Source organism: Peromyscus maniculatus, chromosome X, assembly GCF_049852395.1.
Source record: "Peromyscus maniculatus bairdii isolate BWxNUB_F1_BW_parent chromosome X, HU_Pman_BW_mat_3.1, whole genome shotgun sequence".
NCBI classification, from domain to species: Eukaryota; Metazoa; Chordata; class Mammalia; order Rodentia; family Cricetidae; genus Peromyscus; species Peromyscus maniculatus.
In genome coordinates this window covers 60954467-60977544 of record NC_134875.1, presented here as the reverse complement: position 1 = coordinate 60977544, position 23078 = coordinate 60954467, and positions in this window count along the sequence as shown.

The following is a 23078-nucleotide window of genomic DNA, read 5'->3' as shown; positions in this document are numbered from 1 at the left end:
GATGTACATATATAAGTAGACAAAATGAGCTAAGATGAGGGAAAGCTAAGAAATAAAGGGCACCTCATCTAGTTCTGGCATTTTTTGAACTGACTTTGAGGCCCAAATTGGAAGAAAGCAGAGTTATACAGCCAAGGGATGACTGGGAGAGATTGTTTTCGGAGACAGAAAGAACAAAGGATGATGTCCAAGAGTAGAGAAAAACAGCATGAGAAGCAGCATATAACGGGAGGCCAACAGAACAAGGGAGAAATGTGGCTGCATTGTAAATCAGTTCCCCCAGGGCTAGAACCTTGTCTATTTTGTTGTCGCTATTATCTACTGTGTTTTTTTGTCACTTAGTAAAAACTACTCCCCCATCCCAATTGTTGAATAACAGGAAAGATAAATCTTTTAATTAGACACCATCCCAAGTGTTTTATTTATATGCAAATTTATCACATGCTTACAACACAGTACTAGGCCTATCTTCTTGTTGTTATTATGTTCTTTTTCTAGACAAGGAAACTGAGATTAACTTAAATTCACTCACTGTTGTGATTTGCAAATGCAAATTTTAGGCCCAGATAATCACAGAGTCCCTTGATTCTAAGGGTCAACATTTTGCTCTATAGAATTTTGAATTTTCCCTAATACAATGGAAACCTTCTGAAAGGCTTAATGATGTGAGTATGACCAAGATGACTTTGGTGGCAATGTGAAAGATGAATTTAAGTTGGAGCAAAACTAGAGGTACAGGATTTTCTGGTAATCCATCATGATATTGGAGTAGGGAGAGAGAGCAAGAGAGAAAAAGAGAAAGCCCCTCCCTCCCCACCTACTCCCATCCCACCACCATCCCCTCATAGAGGGTAAGACCTCTCTTGGGTAGTCAATACAGGCAGGCATACCAAGTTGGGGTGGGACCAAGCCCCTCCCCCCTGCATCCAGACTGAGTAAGGCATCACACCATAAGGAATGGGCTCTACAAAGCCAGTTTCTGTACCCAGGATAAGTCCTGGTCCCATTGCCAGGGGACCCACAAACACATCAAGCCACACAACTTTCACCCACATTCAGAGGGCCTAGTTGGGTTCCATGCAGGCTCTCCAGCTGTCAGTCCCGAGTCCATGAGCTCCCACTAGCTTGGGTCAGCTATCTCTGTGTTTTTTTTTCCCCATCATGATCCTGACCCCACTTGTTCTTATACTCCTTCTTCCCTTTCTCAACTGAACTCCAGGATCTTCACCAAGTGCTTGGCTGTGAGTCTCTGTATCTGCTTCCATCAGTTACTGGATGTAGGTTCTATGATGACAATTAGGGTAGATGTCAATCCTAGTGCAGGGGGAAGGCTAGTTCAAACACCTTCTCCACCATTGTTATGAATCTTAGCTGGGGACAATCATGTGAGTTCCTGGGGATTTCCCTAGCTGCAGATTTCTCCCCATTCCCTTAATGGTAAACTCTTATCAAGATATCACTTTCATCACTCTTCCTCCCTGTCTCTCCCCCAACTCGAACCCTCATATTTCCACCTCCCATCCTCTCTCCTTCATTCCCTCATCCTAGTTTACCCAGGATATCTTAACCCTACCCCCTTGTTGAGGTGATCCATACAGCTACTCTGGAAATCAGAAAATTGGGAATCAACCTACTCAAGACCCAGCAATACCATTCCTGGGCAGATACCCAAATCATGCTCAACCACACCAGAAGGACATTTGCTCAATTATGTTCATAGCAGCATTATTTGTAATAGCCAGAACTTAGGAACAACCTAGATGTCCCTCAACTAAAGAATTGATAAAGAAAATGTGGTACATTTATACAATGGAGTATTATACAGAGGTAAAAAAAAAAAACAATGACATCATGAAATTTGTAGGTAAATGTATGGAACTAGAAAAAATCATCCTGAGTGAGGTAACCCAGACCCAGAAAGACAAACACAATATGTACTCACTCATAAGTGAATATTAGACACAAACCAGGCTACAGTCCACAACCTCAGAGAAGCTGGGTAAAAAGGAGGACACTAAGAGGGAATGTGTACCCTTTTAAAGAGACCACTCACTGATAATGGACTTAATACATTTGTGAGGGTAGATCTTAGGCATTTTAAACATTCTTTTTTATTTTAAATACATTGGTGTTTTGCCTGCATGTAAGTATATATGAGGGTGTCAAATCACTTTGAATTGGGTTATAGACAGTTATGAGCTGCCATGTGGGTGCTGGGAATTGAACCTGGGTCCTCTGGAAGAGCAGCCAGTGCTCTTAACTGCTGAGCCATCTCTCCAGCTCCATATCCTAACCATTCTTAAAGGTCCTACCCCCAAACATCTCTGTATAAGGGATCAAATTTCCAGTACATTCAGTTTGGAAGCCACATTGAAGCCACAGCAGTAGGCAATTGTAGCCATGTCAAAACATCGTGTATGTTGATCAAAGCAGAGACTCTAAGGCAGTCCAAATAAATACCAACAGTTAATTGACTGATAAAGGCAAAAGGAGCTTATAAAGCAGATTGGAAGGGTGCAACCGGAGTAGAAAATAAACCAGGAGAATAAGTAAAAGGGAAGCTGAGGGGAAGGAAAGTGTTCAGCAGTGCCAATACTGCAGAGGCATACTGAATAAAAACCATCTATTGTGTTCCTTAGCAACATGGACACACTTGATGACCTTAGATCAATTCTCTGTGAAGAGGTGTGTAGGGCTTGGGAGGTAGGGTAAAAGTCATAATTGCCTGTGTATGTTACTGGTAAGGAAGTCAAATGAAAAGTCATAGGAACAAATGCTAATTGTTCCCATGGAAACAAGATCCAGGGTCACTGGAGGATTTGGGGAGAGAAGAGAAATTGGAAGTCCTAGGCTGACTGTTAATTAGTTTAACAGAATGGAACCTAGGAGTAGATGGCATATGTTGCAGGAGGTAGTATGAGGATGGAGGAAGAAGGCCAAGAAGTTGCAGGGAATTTCAATATACATGTGGTTCATTGATTAATTTGGATTCTGACCAAAAATCAATCAGTGTAGAGTCAGTGCTCTGAAAGAAACTCACTGTCCTAATTGAACTTGAGCTAAAGTGTGTGAATAGCTCCAGAAACAATGATTACAGTGAGGCTGGTGTTGCCCTAGGCAAATAGCAGCTTCATCCAGTTCCTGTTCTCCTGAATCTGCCTGAGAGAAAACTCCATGTTGTGATCCTCTGTGTTCAGAATACAGACCTTTAGATCACCCACTGGGGCAATGAGCAAGTCAACCCAAAGGACAAGAGCACGCCCTAGTGTGACTCGATGCTATAGGCTTTTGGGGCCACTTGGGATTTCTTTTATTAGAAGGGAGTCTGGGAATTTCTCTTTTCCAGATTTCCCACGCAGCCCTCTCTGTGTGGAGCTGATGGTTGAGATCTCCTGAAACTCAGATGCTAGGATGCATCAGTAACACATTAGTTGTGAAGATGTGCTTTGAAGTTAATCCTGACTATGAGTCTCAGCTGGACCACTTAGAGACTGATTCATACAGGCAAAGACTGATAAATTGGACTTCATTAAGATGAATATTTAATATAATTGTGGATATGTTTACTACCTTTGTAGTCTTTGTGTTTTATCAGTCTCCTCCATTATTGGCACCTCTGTTTTCTGTCTGGCTTTCTTTGGGGTTATTTGAATATTTTCAAACTCCATTTTTTTGTTATTGGTTTTAAAGCTTTGTCTCTGAATTATTTTTAATGGTTTCCCAGAGATCACAATATACATCCTTAATGTCTCAGTTTACTTAGAGTTAATATGGAACCACTTCATGAAAAATGTAGAGCTTTGAAACCACTCAGGTCCATTAACCTCCCCTCCACCATCCTTTGTGTTACACTTGTCATGAGTATTACATTTACATACCTTAGAAACCCACTAGAAAGTGTTATCAGTTTGGCTTTACGTCGTCCCACATATTTAAAAAAAATTAAACTTATATTTACCAAAGTCTATACCCATGTGAAGAAACACAGAATGGTTGGTAGAAGCAAAGTTCTGGTAAAGAAGTTTAAAGAGTGACCAGGAAAGTGCACTTTAATTAAAGAGCCAGAAGAAGGGAGTGGCAAGCAGTGTCTACAGCTAATTACAGATCACCTAAGAGGAAAGAAACTGTTGGGAGATATAGTTATGTGGGGGCAGTTGGTATTAATGAGAGCTGATTTGGTAGCGTGAGAAGGATGGGAATCAAATTGGGGTTTGTTGTGTGAGCAGTAAGGGAATAAAAATAGACACAGGAAAGTTCAACAATTTGTGAGTAATTATAGAGAAGAGAGAGAGACTAATAGGTGATGGGGATGTGATGTCAAGTCAAGGTGTTAGTTATTTTAATTGGACAGTCTGAGAAAATACAAAAATTAGTAGGAAGGCTGAGCACAATGGCACATACCTTAAATCCTGGCACCCCGCAGCAGAGGCAAGAGGAACGTGAATTTAAAGTCAGCCTGAGCTACATAAAGGAGACATTTTCAAAAAACAAAAACAAAAGAGTTACAATTATCTGCTTGGAAGAAGGAGGTAAAATAAATAGGATAAGGAAGGAGTAGTCGATAGTGAAGTGTGAGGCAGAAGTGAGGATCCAAAGAGGGAAGTGTTCTGAGCGATGACAGGATTCACACAGAAGTAGGTTGGCATGTTTGCTCTTGTCGAGAGATCTGAAAATTGACATATGTGAGCTTTTTTTTTTCTTTTTTTCTGAAAAATCAAAGATGACTTCCTCCTTCTTTGAGATGTGAGGAGATACATTTGGAAAAGTTTGGAACAGGTGTGAGTGCAGGTGAATTGACCAGAGAGATGTGAGTTCCCAAGACAATATTAAAAGTGTTCTGCTTCATAAGCTATCAGGGGACCAATTGCTTCTTAGCTTTCACTTTAGAGGTAACTGCATGGAGTTGATAATGTTCCCTATATGCTCAGATATTTGAACACTTGGCACCCAGTTGGTGGCGCTGTTTTGGGAGGCTTAGATGATGGGCCTTACTGGAGGAAGTATGTCATTAGGGATGGGATTGGAGATGAAAAGCCTCAACACTTCCAGTTAATTCTCTTTGCTTCCTGTTTGCAGTTGAGGGTGTGAGCTTTCAGCTTCCTGTTCTTGCTGTCATGCCTAGGACTTGCTGTCATGCCTCCCTGCCATGATAGACCCCTAACCCTCTGGAACTACAAGTCAAAATAAACTCCTCCTTCTATAAATTGCTTGGCCATGGTGTTCTAGCATAGCCACAGAAAAGTAATACACAGGGTGGCTGTGAAAAATAAATAAGAAAATGCAGCTATCAAGTAATTTGCATACTTGTGGTGGCACAGTAGTTCCCTAACAGACATTATAGGCTGGGGTCAGATTGTCTAAGTCTGAATCCCAGCATTATCACTACCTGTTTGACCTTGGGAAGCAGTCAGTTAAGTTAAGATGCTTTTTTAAAATGACATAGGGCAATCATATTAGTCCCCATCACAGAAAGTAGCTCTGAGAGTTAGATTATGTGTGTAAAGTCTTACAGGCAGTAATCATCCACTAGCTTAATTATTGGTAGTTACCAGGAGTTGTTTAACTCCATGATTCTTATACTAATCTAAGAGGGATACCAAATTATAGTAAAAAGGTTGTATAGTGAGTGGCCTGAAATCAGTCTATAGAGTTAGTTAGATAATTTCACCTCACTTTGTCCTCAAGCTATGATAACCTTATTGTCTGGCTCAGCTATACCTACTGCTCCTGATTGTTCCTGATATTTGTGGGTCAGAGCCCTTAGGAAGGCTTTGTAGAATATAGCATGTAAATGAGTGTTTAATCGCTGACTGATGTGATGAATTTGGATAGAGATAAGTTGACATATATCTGAGGGCAGATGGAAGACAGAATGTCTACATAATTTCATCTGGTGATAGCCAAAGTCACAAAATTGAATCATCAAAATTAAATCAGAGAATTAGAGAATCTTGTATTTGGAAGGGTCCTTTAAGGCCATCTGGTCCAACCTTGCATTCAGCATTGGAATCCTCCCTACAGCATCTGTAAGAGAGAATATCAGGCCAGTTGGGAAGGAGATTATGGCAAATGATATAAAGCCAAATGGCATTTCAAACAAAATGTAGTTGCTTAGGCTCTGGGTGGTTTGGTTTTAAAGCAGATCCAGAGGAGCGAAGATAGAGTTCATGTTGTGAAGCTGTGGCTTTTCTGATAGAGGAAAAGGACACTGACTCACTGATGGTGACAGTGTATTTTGTATCAGTTTACTCATCTGTGAACAGGAAACACCATGCTTCAGTTTTCTGTAGGAGTTTAATACAGAGTTGATACAATGGAAGTTAATACAAAAATGGACTTTTCCAACATGGAAGACGGTGGCAAATGTAAGTGGACTAGAAGTTTTTATACGTCAGCAGGCAAAGTATCTTGGGGCTAAAGCCCAGTTACCAAGTTGGGCTATCCAATCTCAGGGTAAGTTTTTAGCATGTTTGAGGATAGAAAGTATTTGTGATATTCTGACTAAGTTAAGGTTGGTCTCATTTAGAAGTATCTGGTAACAGATGTATTGGGAAGCCTTTCTTTCTCATTTCTTTAATCTGGTATCAGAAGCTCAAAGTCTCCTATTAGAGTTTTAGCATTTTGGTTTATGAATCTGTGAAAGTCATAATGCCCCTGGAAAATGTAACACTTTAAAGTTATATGAGTCATTGTTCCTTGGTAGCAATGAGGAAGGATGTTGAAGTTGCAACAGGATGGTGGGGGGTGAGGAAAGAGGACACTTAATGCTCAGAGAGGGGAGAGTACTGGGAACATTGAAAGGATGTATCACATGACTCACAAGTTACCTTAGGCCGCTTAGAGAACAGGGCAACGTGGCTTCACTTAATCCTCTGGCCCTTTAAGTCTTCCTTGTTTCTACTCCCAGAAGCCAGATATTTGCAAGTTAGGAAGTGAATGAAATGTATTTTAGATTTTACTTTACAAAATTAATTGAATTAAGTTGCCTTCCCAGGACCAGTGAGATGGCTCAGGAGTAAAGCCCTTGTACTCCACTATGACTCAGATTCAATCCCTGGGACCCACCAGGTAGAAAGAGACAACTGCCTTCTGCAAGTTTTCCTCTGATCTCCACACACATGGCTATGTAGGCACACCCACACTAAATGAATAAACATAATGAAAATTTTTAAATAAAAAAAAAAATGCTTTCCCTGATTTACTTTTCTACAGCAAGAGAAAATGTTTAGTCCAGATTCCTAATTGAGCTAATGCTTATTTTGAGGGGAGCCATTCAGTTTCATTTATCTTTAACCACCCGCATTTATCTTAAGGGTATAAAACACATATTAGTCTCCATTAAGCATTGGGAAGTTCTAGGAGTTCGTATGCGTCTTAGAGTTTCTTTTGCTATGAAGAGACATCATGACCAGGGCAACTCTTATAAAGACAAAACATTTAATTGGGCCTGGCTTATAGTTCAGAGATTTAGTCCATTGACATCTTGGTAGGAAATATGGTGCCGTGTGGGCAGACATGGTGCTGGAGAAGGAGCTAAGAGTTCTATGTCTTGATCCACCGGCACAGGAAATTAGCTGTGTACCACACTGAATGAAGCTTGAGCACAGGAGACCTCAAAACCCACCCCACAGTGACACGCTTCCTCCAACAAGCCCACACTTACTTCAAAAAGGCCACATTTCATAGGAGTGTCACTTCCCATGCGCCAAACATTCAAACACACGAGTCTTTGAGGGCCATTTCTATTCAAACCACCACAATATGTAACAACAGGACACTTAGAGTGAAAGCTATATTTTACTTTCACTTTGAAAGTGTAGATTTCCACCTAAAATGAAATGATGGTGATGCACATGAAAGATGGAGGACAGCCCACAAGGCCTTAAGCCCTACACAGGCAGTAAGGAATGCTGAGAGTGAGAGAAATAGTCTTCCTCAGGGAAGAGCACACCAACTAGTTATCCAATACCCAATAGCAAGCCCTTGAAAACATACATATGCGTAACATTACAGACTGAGCAGGTTATATTAAAAATATATAGGCACATACATATATGCACATAACAACAATTAAAGGAAAAAGAGGCCATGACTTTGAAAGAATATATCGGAGGGTTTGGAGGGAGGAAAGGGAAGAGAGAATTATGTTACAATCTCAAAAAAAAAGCAGAAAACAAAAAGGCTAGCATAGGCTCTGGCACCATGAAAAAAAAATGTATTTTCACATTTTCCAGCTTTTTATTTTAGGCTTTACAGAGAAATGAAATTGTTGGTTTTGCTTTTCACAGTTTTAGTTACCCATGGTCAATCATGTTCTGAAAATATAAAATGGAAAATTCTTGAAGTAAGTGATTCATAAACTTCAAATTATGTGCTGTTCTGAGTACTGAGAAGAAATCCATGCCACTGTGCTTCATTCTACCTTCTATTTGAATCTCTCCATTGTCCATGATATCCACACCATATAAGCAACTTGTCCCTCCATCACTTACTTAGTCTTCTAAGTTATCAGATCAATAGCAGTGCCATCATAGTGCTTGCATTCAATTAATCTTTCATTTATGTAATAATTGCTTCATAGTACAAAGGATGATGCAAAGGAGACATGAGGACACAGAATAGGGAAAGACATATTAATTATTTGACAATGCTGCAATGGATCTATATTGTTTGGTATGTTACACAATTTCAGGCTTCTACTGAGGTTCTTCAAATGTATACTCTCCAGGGATAAATGGGGACTACTGTACAAATAGTTTCCATAATCCCTTTATCTAGATGACCATATTCCACAAATAGTTATATTTTACCCACCATTGCAGTTTGTCTATATCAATACAAGGGAGTATTTTATATATATTCATAACATGTTTTAATTTTTTTTGCTGTATAAAACACATTTGTGGATCAAAGATCAGAATTCTGTGAAAAACCTATGGACAGCAATATGTTTAAATACTTGGTCCCTTCTTGGTGCAACTGTTTTAGAAGGATTAGGAGGTGTTGCCTTTTTGGAGGAGGTGCATCACTGGGAGTGGGTTTTGAAGTTTCAAAATGCTTTTGCCATTCCTAATTGTGTATTAAGATGTAAGCTCTCAGCTGTTTCTACCTGAATGCCTTTACTTTACCACCATGGACTCTACCTCTCTGAAACTATAAGCCCCAAGTTATATGCTTTTTTTTAGAAGATGCCTTGGTCATGGTGTTTTTTTTTTTTCTCACAGCAATAGAAAACTAACTGAGAGCAGTGACATTATTAATTCTTCTACTGTATTTTTTATCCCATTATTCATGCCTCATGCTCATATACCAATTATATTATTATTTCTATTTGCACAAATTAGCATATTTATGTATATTTTCTTATTTTCATGGTTATTGAGATGAGGTTAAAAAATACTTCTCACTGGGCAGTGGCACATGCCTTTGATCCTAGCACTTGGGAGGCAGAGCCAGGCGTATCTCTGTTAGGCCAGCCTGGTCTACAGAGTAAGATCCTGGACAGGCACCAAAACTACACAGAGAAACTCTGTCTTGAAAAACAAAAACAAAAACAAAAAACCCACAAAACCCCCAAAAACAAAAAACAAAAAACTTCTTGCTTTTGCCAGGAAAGATGGAGTCTTTAAGAAAGTGTAACTGGGCCGGGCGGTGGTGGCACACGCCTTTAATCCCAGCACTCGGGAGGCAGAGGCAGGTGGATCTCTGTGAGTTCAAGGCCAGCCTGGACTACCAAGTGAGTCCCAGGAAAGGGGCAAAGCTACACAGAGAAACCCTGTCTCGAAAAACCAAAAAAAAAAAAAAAAAAAAAAAAAAAGTGTAGCTGGGCCCTAAGAAGATATAGTTCAGCAGTGCAAAAAACCTGTTGCTCTTAAAGAGGACCTGGGTTTGATTTCCAGTACCTATATGGTGGCTCACAACCATCTATAACTTCAGTGCTATAGGATCTGATACCCTCTTCTGGCCTCATAGGGCACTAGGCATTCAAGTGCTGTACATACTTAAAAACATATTTGCAGACAAAATGCTCATATACATAAAATAAAAAAATTAAAAACAAAAATACAAAAAAAGTGTAGCTGAATGGTTTTCATCTTTTATTCTAAGGTCTACTTCATATTATTATCAAATTTATTTATTTATTATTGATTGATTGTAGACAGATTTCTATAATTGATAGGTCTTATTCTGTAGTCCAAGCTGGCCTCAGTCTTGCTAGGAGAACCTCAGCCTACTTAGTATTGAGATTCCAAGTGACCATAATCATGTCTGACTCTTAGGTCATGTTAGATTCCACTGCCTTCTCCTGGGCCTAGGTTTTATCTCAAGATTGAGACAAATCTCCCTAAACCAGGTTTCCACATTTTTGCCAGCTTCCATATTATTAAGGCACACATGTGATTCTAATGAAAATACAGAAACTACACTTATTACCCTCTTGCTCTCTTATGTAGACTCTGCCAGATTTGCAGTATCCCCACTCTTCCTGGTTACCTTTAGGGCTTGAACACATGGGCCTGTTCTAATCTGCTTATTACGGAAAGCTTAGGCAATCATGCAGCTTTCCATCTTGGCCTCACTTAGAGCTAATGTTTTCAGTACAGATGTACAAAAGCCAACAAAGACTGGTTTGAGGCAGAATTGTCCAAATTACAAGAGCTAAGCAGAATAAAAAATAAAAATCCAACTTTAACTTCATTCATAAAGAAAAAGATAAAATTATATAAGGGAAATAAAATCAATCATAAGAAATGAAACTGCTTTAGACACATGTCAATTTTCTTCTATTGAAATAAATCATTTATTTGAGCAGTGGAAGCACTTATTTCAATATTAGAAAAATAATGCTATTTGTTTTCAGCATAAAATAACCCTCAGGTGGAATAGACACATTGATTTTTTTTAATGGATTTCAAATAAATCCAATGTCTTCATAATGAAACTTACAACATTCGCCAGAATATAGTAGTTACATAAGACAGTGGCTTCCTAAGGAAAGAGAAAATTGCATTCCCTTCCTTTCATTGGTTTTTGTTAAATACAATTTGTCCATTCCGTTTGACTGGCCAATTTGATTGCAGCATTCTAAAACTCAGCAAGGTGCAGTATAGATCCACAGGCTTGACTTAAGAAAACCAAGCCCAAACAGGACAATAATTGGATCGGCACATTAATTAGATCCAGAGATAAACCTCAGTTTATTGTCACAGGCTGACTGGACTAAAGGAATCTAGAAATAGGGTGCCTGATTGATTTTCTATGATATTTGGTACCAAAGAGCAAGCAGGAGAAAGCAGAACAGCTGTGCAACAACCATAATCAAACGCAAATGCCTAGGAGTCTCCACAGCAAAATAACAAAGACAGCAGAACGATGCCCATTTGGATCAGTAAGAGCCAGCCTCCCTCCCCTGGAAATTTTCACACACAATAATCACTATTAAAGTCGTCTGCTTTTGCCAAATTGAAACATTAGTGGGTAGGTAAGTTGCCTGATGGCATGTAGGCTCCTGATAAAGTTATTAACCATGCAACTAAATGACCTGAATCCCCAACCAAATAATGCAAAATAACATTATGTCTTTAAAATTAATTCGTTGAAAGAACTTTTAAAAGGAGATGTGGGGAACAAAGCTGTTTAAGCTGCTGCAGTGAGACCCTGTTTTGACAGGTTCACATTACAGCCATATAAAATATAAATAATGCTGGTGGTAGTGCACATATTCCAGAGAGCTAACAGAGAGCATGCTTCAAGTGCCTTAACTAGAAGCTGGATGGATTCTTTCACTCTCTGCTCCTGCTTTAATTCATTGATTTGGCAAACCTACTATGTGCCAACAGGTTACAATATTTACTGGACACCTGTTTGACTAACATTTTGCCTGTTCCACTGCATTCCAGGCATGGCTATCCAATCAGTATTGTCAAAACATATTTTTGATTGTTTCATAAGTGTTTGACACATCATTGCTCAAAAAACATTTACTGACTCCCCATTGCCTACCAATAGAATCCCATACTTTCTCTTGACATTTAGACTCCTGTGTGAAACCGTTCTCTCAAGATTTTGCTCGCACATTTCCAGCTCTAGACTGTAAGCTCCTTTGTTGCACTTTAGTTCATTGTGATGGATCTTTATTGAGTGTTCTCTATGACTAGTGATGGTGCTAGACATGGTGATAACATAATGAATGAGACACAAGGAATTCTTGCTATGGTGGAGGAGGCTGACTTAAGAAAGGAATACTTTCAATATACTGTGGTTAGGTTCGATAACAAGACTTAGCAGGGGATTATCAGTAGAAATTCTTGTCTCTTAGCCTGGAATTGAGGGAGGGATTCTTAAAGGGATACAAGCCTTGTATCTTTACCAACATTGTTTTTTTATGGGTCTGGTATAATTCCTGGTAAAATATACCATATTCGATTTGGAAGACTCCTCTTCTCCACATTTTTATTTTTGTGTCTCTCTCCCCTTTGCCTAGAAAACCACCCCCCCTTCTCCTTTTTCAGCAGATCTTTGTCTTTTGTAGATCCTGGATTAAACACCACGATCTCCATGAATAGTTTCTTCATGAGTGAAACCAATAATTTGCATGAAATAAGAATAGTCTTAATAAAAGAAAGACGGTCACACATAGAAGGACTTAAAGAGTTTGGCAATAAAAATCTGCTCAATAGTGAGACCTCTGCATCCAGCCCTTGATATCTATATTCAACTGTCAACCTGGTGTTTCTAGTTGGAAGTCACACAAACAACTCAAATATGATAGTTTTCAAACAGAAGAAGCCTGTTGCTGCTCCAGTGTTTCCTATATGGTGAGTAGTGTTGCTTTTCAGGCTGTACCTCCAGGCAGATGAATGGAAGTACTATTTGGCTCACTCCACACTTTGAATACACAACCTTGCTGAGTTTCTGCTTCATGGGTAGGCTTATTTCCTGGGTCTTGCTTAGAAGAGGGTGGAGACTCCTGTTTTGTCTCTATGCCTCCAATCTTCAGTCAGAGTGGCTCAAAAATAAATGATTAATTCGGTCTGGCCAACCCTTAAAACACTTTTGCGGACTGTGGTTGCTTTTAGAGTGAAGTCCACAATCAGACAACAGCTTATAAGCTTTGTCAGGGTCGTCTGCATGGTCCCTGCTTTCTCCATCTCTTTCTTCCTCAGTCCTGTGAAGAATTTCTTATAGTGTGTCCTTCAGTCATGCTCTTTCCCCACCTGGATCACTGTTTCCTGAGACTGATATGTACATTGTTTCTTTTGTAGACTATGGTGGTATTTTATTTGTACTAAAATGTGATTTTAATTGTATGTTAATAAATAAAGTTGCTCGGGGGTCAGAGCTATGAGAGCCATAGAAAGAGCATGGCAGTGGTGGCGCACGCCTTTAATCCCAGCACTTGGTAGACAGAGCTAGTTAGATCTCTGTGTGTTCAGGGATACAGCCAGCATTGGAGACACATGCCTTTAAGTACTGGAGGGCTGTACTTACAGGCAGTGACAAGGCAGTCACGTGTTTGGGTTTACAACCAATGAGAAGGCAGAACAGAAAGACTTTATCAAGACAAACACACAAGAAGTAGCTCTCTTTCAGAGAGGTAGGAGCACTGCAGGAGGAAGGGTAAGGTTTTAGCTCTGAGCTCTAACCTCTTGGCTTTCTCTTTTACATTGGTTATGTGTTTCTTATTTAATAAGACAGTTGGTTACATCTACAGTAGACCTTCTGCTTTCCAAAACAATGCAAGAAAACACCATAGATTGGGTACCTTATGAGAAACAGAAGTTAAGTTTCTCCAAATTTTAGAGCCTGGAAGTCCAAGATGAAGGTAGGTACCAGGAGGTTGGGTGTCATTGGCCATGGTTTCACCCTGTGTTTCACTTAGATTGGTTTCTCTCTCGAGAGGAGGTGCAAGGAAGATTTGTGGGTACAATATTTTCCTTGATAAAGACACTTGCTAATTTGAGGGTCTGCCCTCATGACCTAATCATCTGCTGAGTCTCTGTGTACTAACACCATTACATTGAGGCCCTTGCCCAAGGAAGCTGGCCTTTAGGACACATTAAGGGAGGTTACTGGTAAACTGAAACCCATCTTTATAGGCCTCTGTTTTCCCAGTAACAATCCTTCTGTTTACCTGACCAAAGTCCTTCCATTTAGGACAAAGTCACCAGCACTCCCATTTGGGGGTACCACTTTGGATCTAACAAAATGACACAATGTTTTCACCACTCCTGTGGCACTTAGCTCACACCATGCCTTTCCTTTTCTTGTATTTAAAACATCTTGTATATGAGCAAGCCTTGTTTATTTCTACATAAATAGAATTTGCAGGTTCTCAGTATTTGTAAACTGCAAAGCATGAAATAATTAGAAATGATGTATCTAACCATGTTACCATGTTGACATCACTTCTTCATTCTCTAGTCAATGTAGTCTCACCTCTCTAGCACCACTTAGGCCTTGTGGTTATCTATGAAGTATCTTCTTACTGGTACATGTGTGTTATTTCCAAGGTTACCTCAATAAGTTCCTAATTTCTTTGGAACTCCTAATTTTTTTCTTACAAGCCAATCATTTACCAATGGCTTATAAAAGACCTTCATGATCTGGCCCCTAGTTATCATCAAGTCTCTTGTGTCTGAAATAAATTTAGAGTCACAGTGGAACAGACCACCACCAGACTGAAATGTCTGGACAAGGGAAAAGTTTACTCTTAAGAGGATGTGCTCAGAAGAGTGACCACACAGAGACAAGAAGTATACTTAGTTTTCATTCTAACTCAGCCAGTGAATGTCTTTCCTCCACTGACTGTGTCAGAGCTCACAGTCTTAATTCAATTGGCCAGTCTGGAAAGAATTGGTGCACAGAAATGAAGGAGGAAGTGAATAGGGGCCACTGCTCCAAGGGCAGAAGGGTCACAGCTCCAGGCCATTGAAATCCCAGAAAACAGCAGCTGGCTTTTTTGTAAACAAAGATTTTAGTGGATGGTGGTAGCAGATTACAGCATTTTTATAAATGTCTTACAAGGAGGGGGAGGTAAAGAAATTTAGATTCTTTGTCCTAAACACATTTTATAGTATTTGATAGAAAAGACTTATACTTAGTATTTCTTACATCTCTAAACCCTTTCTCATCAGTCATTGTTGATTTATTGTTTTTTCATGTTCTCTGATCTAGCATAACCCACACCTTTGTACATTCAGCTGGATCTGTCCGGAATAACCTTTCCTTTTGTAATTTCTACATATGCTTTAAGACATAATTCTTCAAGAAAGCTTTCTCTACCCACCCTTTCCTTACTCATCGTGGTAGTTTAAATGTAATTGCCCCCCATAATCTCATAAAGAGTGGTACTCTTAGGAGGTGTGGCTTTGTTGGAGTGGGTATGGCCTTGTTGGAGGAAGTGTGCCACTGTCGGGGTGGGCTTTGAGGTTTCCTATGCTCAGGATACTGCTCAGTGTCTCAGTCAACTTCCTGTTGCCTGTAAGATGATGGACTCTCAGCTACTACAGCATGTCTGCCTGCACACCACCATGCTCCCCACCATGATGATAATGGACTGAACTTCTGAAACTGTAAGTGAGCCACCCCAATTCAATGTTTTCCTTATAAGGTTTTTGTGGTCATGGTGTCTCTTCACAGAAATAAAAACCCTAACTAAGACCATGCTGCCTTACCCTTAGCTCAGAACATACTGGTGAGTTCTGTTACAGTAGTTGTTTTATCCTCTTTTCTGTTCACATCCTCTTTCCTCCTAATAATAAAACCAACTGGATTCTTCCAAGCCATGTGTGATCTGCTTCTAACTGTGTCTTTAGGACATAAAACCTGGTATCTATTTAAGGAATGGATTTTCTGGAGCTGTTGGTACTCTGGTTCGTGAGTCAGGAATTTTCAGAGAACAGAATAGAATATATTCAAATATATGATATTGAACCAACAAATGAGCAATGCTACTAGGCTCAAAAGTTGATTGTATGCTACATCCTATAATAAGTCAGACATTTTTATTGCCTACCCTTGCAACACAGTGGGAAGGAAAGAGGGAAAAAGATGTATTTTATGTTTCTAGTGATACAAACAAAATAACTACATCTAGCAGAGTAATAACAATCATTCCTTAACTCCTCAGTTTGGTCCCAGGAACCATAGTATACATGGTTATCTCATTTAGAATTCCCAGTAATTCTATGAGATGAAAACACTAAAGTCCAAGGTGGTTAAATATGTTTTCCACAGACTACATACACAGTAAATGATAGAGTTTTGGTTCAATATCATGTCTGCCTAATTTAAAACTTGGGGCTTTTACTTGCTTGCCCTGTATTACTCAAATAAGGGTTGAACTTGAAATCCCCCAGACATACATAGATATTCACAAAGCAATGCTGAGATGTCTGTTAAGAGAGCCCAGACTAGTGGTTCTCAACCTTCTTGATGCTGTGACCCTTTAATACAGTTCCTCATGTTGTGGTGACCCCCAACCATACAACTATTTTCCTTTGCTACTTCATTACTAATTTTGCTACTCTTATGAATCATAATGTAAATATCTGTGTTCTCTGATGGCCTTGGGTACCCCCTGTGAAAGGGTCATTGGACTCCAAAGGGACCATGGTCCACAGGTTGTGAACTGCTGACCTTGTAGTAGTCTCCTTCTGACTCTTCCAGTGTAAGTGAAACACACCTCTGAGAAGACACACTGGCTTGGTAAATAGAGTCTCTTTTTATAACATTTGCTGGGAAATTTCCATTGTGTTGTGTTTGTAATTTTTTTTTTTATTACTAATGTCAGTTGCCGGAAAGAATGGAGGGGAGTAGAGAGGTGGAGGAGCTTCTCTGAGTGCTCCTGGGGCTTGAGTGCCAAACAAGAGAGGAATAGGCATAGGAAGAGAAGTCCTTAGCATTAAGCTACTTCTTTGAAAGGAGTGTTCTCTTGGCTGCTCCTTAAATAAAACTTGACTTAGACACCTGACAGGGAAATTATAGTCCAGGCTCCTGTTTGTGTGTCTAACTCTCTCTTTTGCCTGCAATTTCAGGATGGACTATGCGTGTCAGGGCAGATAGGACACATTTCATTGTTCATTTCTGCCTATTCAAATCATATCTCCTCCTACGTATTCAACTCCCATCTTCCATGACTGTTTTAATTTTCCACATTCCTTTATGACTTCTTACTTTTGTCTGCCAGTAACATACCCGAGAAGAGGCATTTATGCCATTGCTTGAGCTACAGAATTTATTGTACTGGAATGCATCCAGATATAGGGAGGTGTGTGAGCTGACTATGGTCACCCAGAAGGGAGGTGACTAGAATTCATAACAAAGGCTTGATTCTGGAGTGGGAGAGTAAAAAAAAAAAGGACATTATTTTTCTGGAAAGTTTGCTTCTGTATTCTGTATAGCTCATGTTTTATATGTTTCCACAGCATAAAAACAAGGCAACCTTAAATGAAAAAGTTGCTTTTCAGATTATTGCTAGGTGAATCTACATGCATATGAAATCTGCTCCAATAGTTGATGTTAGCTAGTTGATGTACTGAGTCTGGCTAGGACAGTTGATAGCAGCTCTCAGCTGGCCATCTCTGTGCTTGTCTCGATATAGAGATTGTATTTTAGTAGCACTTATTGTAACAAAGTTCCCCCTGAAGCAATTCAAACTCTATCTGCTGATCCTGGCTTGGCATTTTATAGTCTGTGTCTTCATGATGATTATTCATTTATTAATGTGCTAAAGAGGGAAGACTTTCCCATTAACAGAAGATGGTAAAAAAAGGTTGTGACATTGGGCAATCAGACCTTTAATGGAGATGGAAAAAGCATCAAATACATTCCTTTCATTTGTCAGAGAGGAACTCATTTTGAAAAACATAGTACTCAACTCTACTCACAGGTACTGAAATATGGCTTTTCGGGCAGGCCATTTTGAGTTCTAATTGCATTTAAGCATTGGGTATGCAGCAGCTTAACCTGAAATGTATTTGTCGACAACGTACAAACACATTTCCTCCCAAGAAAAAAAATGTAAAAAGAAAAATATGTAATGTTTTTTTTAATGTATTACAGACAGTGACTGAAAACAGGTCTCAAAACAAGAAAGATAAATCTAGAGAAATGGAAAGAAAATAGAATTAAATCGTAAATAGCTGTATTATTGGACTGAGGAGTTTCTATTTCAGAAGGATCCATTCAACTACCAAATGCTAATAATTATATAGCTGTCTGCTGAGTCTTGTGGTACCTGTGACCAATCATCGTTCATATAGAAACAGAAGTCAGGTTCTGGCTTTGCCCTCTTGGTTGCCTTAAGCAAATTACTGGCAAAGTCGAAAAGCAGAGACTACAAATGACTGGAAGAGGAGATGACTGGGGAATGAGAGCAAGTCAGGTGAGGGTGAAATAGTCACCTAGGAAGAAGAAATGTGGTGTCATTTCTTATTCTTTGCAAAATGCCTCCTGATCTTTGCAAAATAGACCTGGACTTTACCTTTTAAGCTCAAATTAAGAGACACAATTAATATGACTCAAAAACACTTTAAAATCTGAATGTCCCTTCTTTGTTGTACAAATTCCATTTTAGAAATGTATTTATAGTAAAGTGACAAGATACTAGCAAAAACACAGATGTATTGAAGTTCATTGCAACAAGATTCTTTACAAAAAAACATTGGGGATAAAAGCAGAAACAGCATTGATTAAATAAATTATGGCATATCAATAGCATGAAATATAGTATAGTCATTAAAATTATGTTGTATTCTATTTGATCATTATTCTATATGATCAAAATTATATAATTACATAAGAGGAAAAGGATTATAAAATTACCAACTTAAAAATATATGTAAAAAAATTACCCAAAATAATGTTCTCTAAGTGATGTTGTTGCTACATTTCCCTTTCCTGCTTTCTACATGCATTGGTTTTTGTTGACATAAAATGCCTGGAGAGTTCATGGACCCTAGAAGAGCACTTACTACTGCCAGTTCACTAGACCAGCATAGTTCCCAAGTGCATTCTAAATACCTATCCTTTACTCACAGATAAATGTAACTTTCACTCCTTATCAAAGAAGCTTCTTTTTGCAGGAAACAGAGATCATTACAGAAAGCCACAACTAGTAAAAATGCAGAGAAATACTGGCCATAGGGTACCAAACCCCAAATGACACCTCTACAGCTCAGGGAACATCGAGGAAGAGGGAGTAGAAAGATTTTAAGAGCCAGAGGACCAGGATGGCTTCTGCTGAACAGTGTCTTCTAGTTATGACAATGAAGCTGTACCTATGAAATCTCAAAATATGGTTGCCTGCATGAGACCTGCACAATGATACCACCAGTGGATATGCCGAGACAGATGGGGGAAATCTCACTAGGCTCCACTCCTACATGAAGACTTATAGGCAATTAATGGCTGCTGAGACAGGCAGAATCAGTCTTCTCTAGGGAAGAGATTCCTGATAGATTATTCAGGCCTAAGTGGTCAGCTCTAAACATATACACACATGAACAACATAAAATGGACTCAACAGGTTTGTTGTTATTATTCTCTCTCTCTCTCTCTCTCTCTCTCTCTCTCTCTCTCTCTATATATATATATATATATATATATATATATATATATATACATCGTTATTAAAGCAGAAAAACTCATGAATTTGAGGAGTGAGACAGACACTAGAGAAGTTAGAGGAGGGAGAAGGAGGAGTAGAAATGTTGCAAACACAATACTCATGTGTGAAATTCTCAAAAAATTAAAAATTGAAATTAAATTTATTTTTAAAAAGTAAAATGAATAAAACAAACTTTCAGAATAATGGTATAGTTGCCAGGGCAACACTGATTTTGGAGTACGTATTTTTATGATGCACAAATTACCTGTTTTTTTCTTTATTTGTTTGTGATATAAAATAAAAACACCAATTTCATGACTTTTTGAGGGCCTATAAAGAAGACTAAGTGTATAAAATGGCCTGGCACAGTGTTCTTCTTACATATGGGTTCAATAGACACCATGTCTGCATCTGATTGAGAAATCATATGGGCATCGACAGACTGGATGATATTTAGATTATGCCATTTTGGTATTTGAGAAAAACTGCTTTTCAAATGTAAACAAAGAGTGTTCAAGCATCTGATAGAGTAAGAGCACTCTTCCACGGTGATCTGGAACAGTGGAACAGAAAAATTGACCCAGGCACCAACTTTTACCAGCAGACAGCAAAGTCCATGACTGCCCTTATGAGAAGTCAGAGAGATAGAGAGATAGAGATGGACAGACAAATTGTGTGTGTGTGTGTGTGTGTGTGTGTGTGTGTGTGTGTGTGTGTAAAACTACAAGACATGGTTTGCTCCTTATTAAAATGGGAAATGCCAACTAAAAATAATTTTCTTTAAATACTATCATTAACAAAGCCCAAGAGTTTTGAGCAAATAGATATCTAAAAAGAAATTTATTTTCTAAAGTGTAACTGGGACAATGTAACTTGCCAAATTGCTATATATTCCTTTTCCAAGTCAAATATATTGGCAAATCCTCTATTACTCTCTATTGGTAGCTGGAAGAAGCTCCAACAAACAAAGAGCAAATGACACTTCTGAGCTGGGGCAGAGTGGTTTACTGAGTTATTTAATAAGTATAAAGCATCTACTACGTGGAATACTGTGTGGTTGGTACTAATCATAATTGGATTAAAGCTCCCATCCTTAAGCAATTTTTCATGATAAAGGCAAATTATAGTTGATTGGCTAACCAACTTCAATTCCATTTCACCTTCTCTTAAGAGTGGTTTGCATATTCTGTATAGCAATGCAATGCATTAGTTTCTACAGTTTTAGAATGTAGAGCACAGTATGTTTCTGATGACTAAATAATGAAGAATTTGAAATTGTTTCAAGCTCCTTTTGGAGCGAGAATGTCTTGGGAAATGCTTGGGTTTTGTTTCTTGCTTTTTAAAGCAATATTGTAAAAGGTACTTTTCTTTGTTATCACTTCCTTCCCGAAGGGGTCTTAGAAACAAACACTATGAATAAGAAACCAAAATGTGCCAGGCAGGATCTCTGTGAGGCCAAGGGCAGCCTGGTCTACAAAGTGAGTTCCAGGACAGTCAGGGCTATTACACAGAGAAACCCTGTCTTGAAAAACCAAAACAACTCCCCCCAAAGACAAAAAAACAAAAGCAAACAAACAAACAAAACAATCATATTTTTAAATATGTTCATCTTTGCTTGAAGTTTTTCTTTTCTTTTTCTCTTTTTTTCATTGAGGTCTGTTAATCTTGATCTCCTGATTGTATGTTTAAATATGTCATTGCAATATTGCAAATATGCAATTTATTTTTTTGTGTTCCCAAGTTATCCTTTATCTACTTTATTTTCCAAAACCAATGTAAAGGCGCATCTTTTAACTCCTTAATCTAGGCAAGCTGTTTTTTTGGTTCCATTCTCTCAACTCTTGAGTAATAGGTATTGGATTCAAAAGGGCGAGCGTTGGCCTGTATCCAATGCTATGGGCAAGATTCTCCTCTCACATGGCTGTGCCAGTGCACCTGAGATCCTAGCAGCAACATACTCTCTTCTCTGTATTCTGGCATCTCTTGGTCACCATCTGCCAAGCCAGGTCCAACACACTTCATTGATGACTTAGTGAAGAACATGGGCTTATATTTGGCTAAAACTTTAAAATTGGAAGTACCACATTATAGTTTACAAAATAATGAAAGCCTAACAATTTGGCCCATGCATTCATGATCCCTTTCAAATTCTTTATTATGATCTGACACAGACTTCCACCTTCTGGTCTGCTTCCAATGTGTTTAAAGACATACTCTGTTTCTGGATCATATCAAATTCACTTCCTGCCCATGGTATTTGCTCCTTTGGTTGGTTCTCTTTTTCTAGAATGATCTCCTCTTCTCTCCTGAACTCTGCCACACCCATCCTACAATTACCATCACCAGCTCTCAGTTCACACCTCGTTTTCTTTGGGATGTGGTCCCTGACTTTTCAGACAAAGTTCTATTCTTAATCATGTTTTTCTGAACTGAAAGGAAGCTAGTATCATTGAAGCAAATGCAGCAAGAGTGACAATCTAATGTGAGGTAGATGGGGACAGATGAAGCAGGGCCTCATTGGCAAAGGCATTGACAATTTTGTTGGGAGTAGGATAAGAGCAATAAAAAGGCATTAAAGAGAGTAACAGAGATCATACTTGATGTGTTGGCTAGATTTATGTGAACTCGACACAAACTAGAGTCACTGGGAAAGAGGGAAACTCATTTGAGAAAATGACACCATCACATGGCCTGTGGGCAAGCCTATGGTGCATTTTCTTGCTTGATGTTGGATGTGGGAGGATTCAGCTCACTGTGGGTGGTGCCAGCCCTGGGCTGGTTGTCCCGAATGCTGTAAGAAATCAGGCTGAGCAAGCCATAGAGAGCAAACCAGTGAGCAGCACTCCTCTATGGCCACTGCATCAGTTTCTGCCTCCAAATTTCCTGAGTGATGGGCTACAAATTATAAGATGAAATAAACTCTTTCCTCCACATGTCATTTTTGGTCATGGTGTTTTTGCACAGCAATAGAAACCCTAACTAAAAAACATAAGAAACCCTAAGACACTTAGGTTTTAACAACAACAACAACAACAACAACAACAACAACAACAACAACAAATCACACTGTCTATGGAGAACTGTGAGGAATATTCACAAAAGCATTTGGGTATAAAAGACTAATATGAGGCTACTAGTTATAGTCTAGAAAGGAGAAAATGGTGGCTCAGACTAGGCTGGTAACAGTGGAGCAGAGAGAGATTAGTCAATATGACTAACCAAAAAAGTAAAATCATACACCTTTTGAAGGAGTAGAATTAGAAAGTAAAATAAATAGAGTTTAAGATTATGCCTGGCTTGTGCAGTTTATTGACTGACAGGAAACCAGCTTCTATAGATATGCTTGTACGGATGCAGAACTGGGTAGAAAACTAGTGATGAATGTGGTAAGGATGTGGGCTAGCTATAGATTCTAGTTCTAAACTAGCTTGTGCTAAGGAGACTGCGCTATTATACAATTATAGCA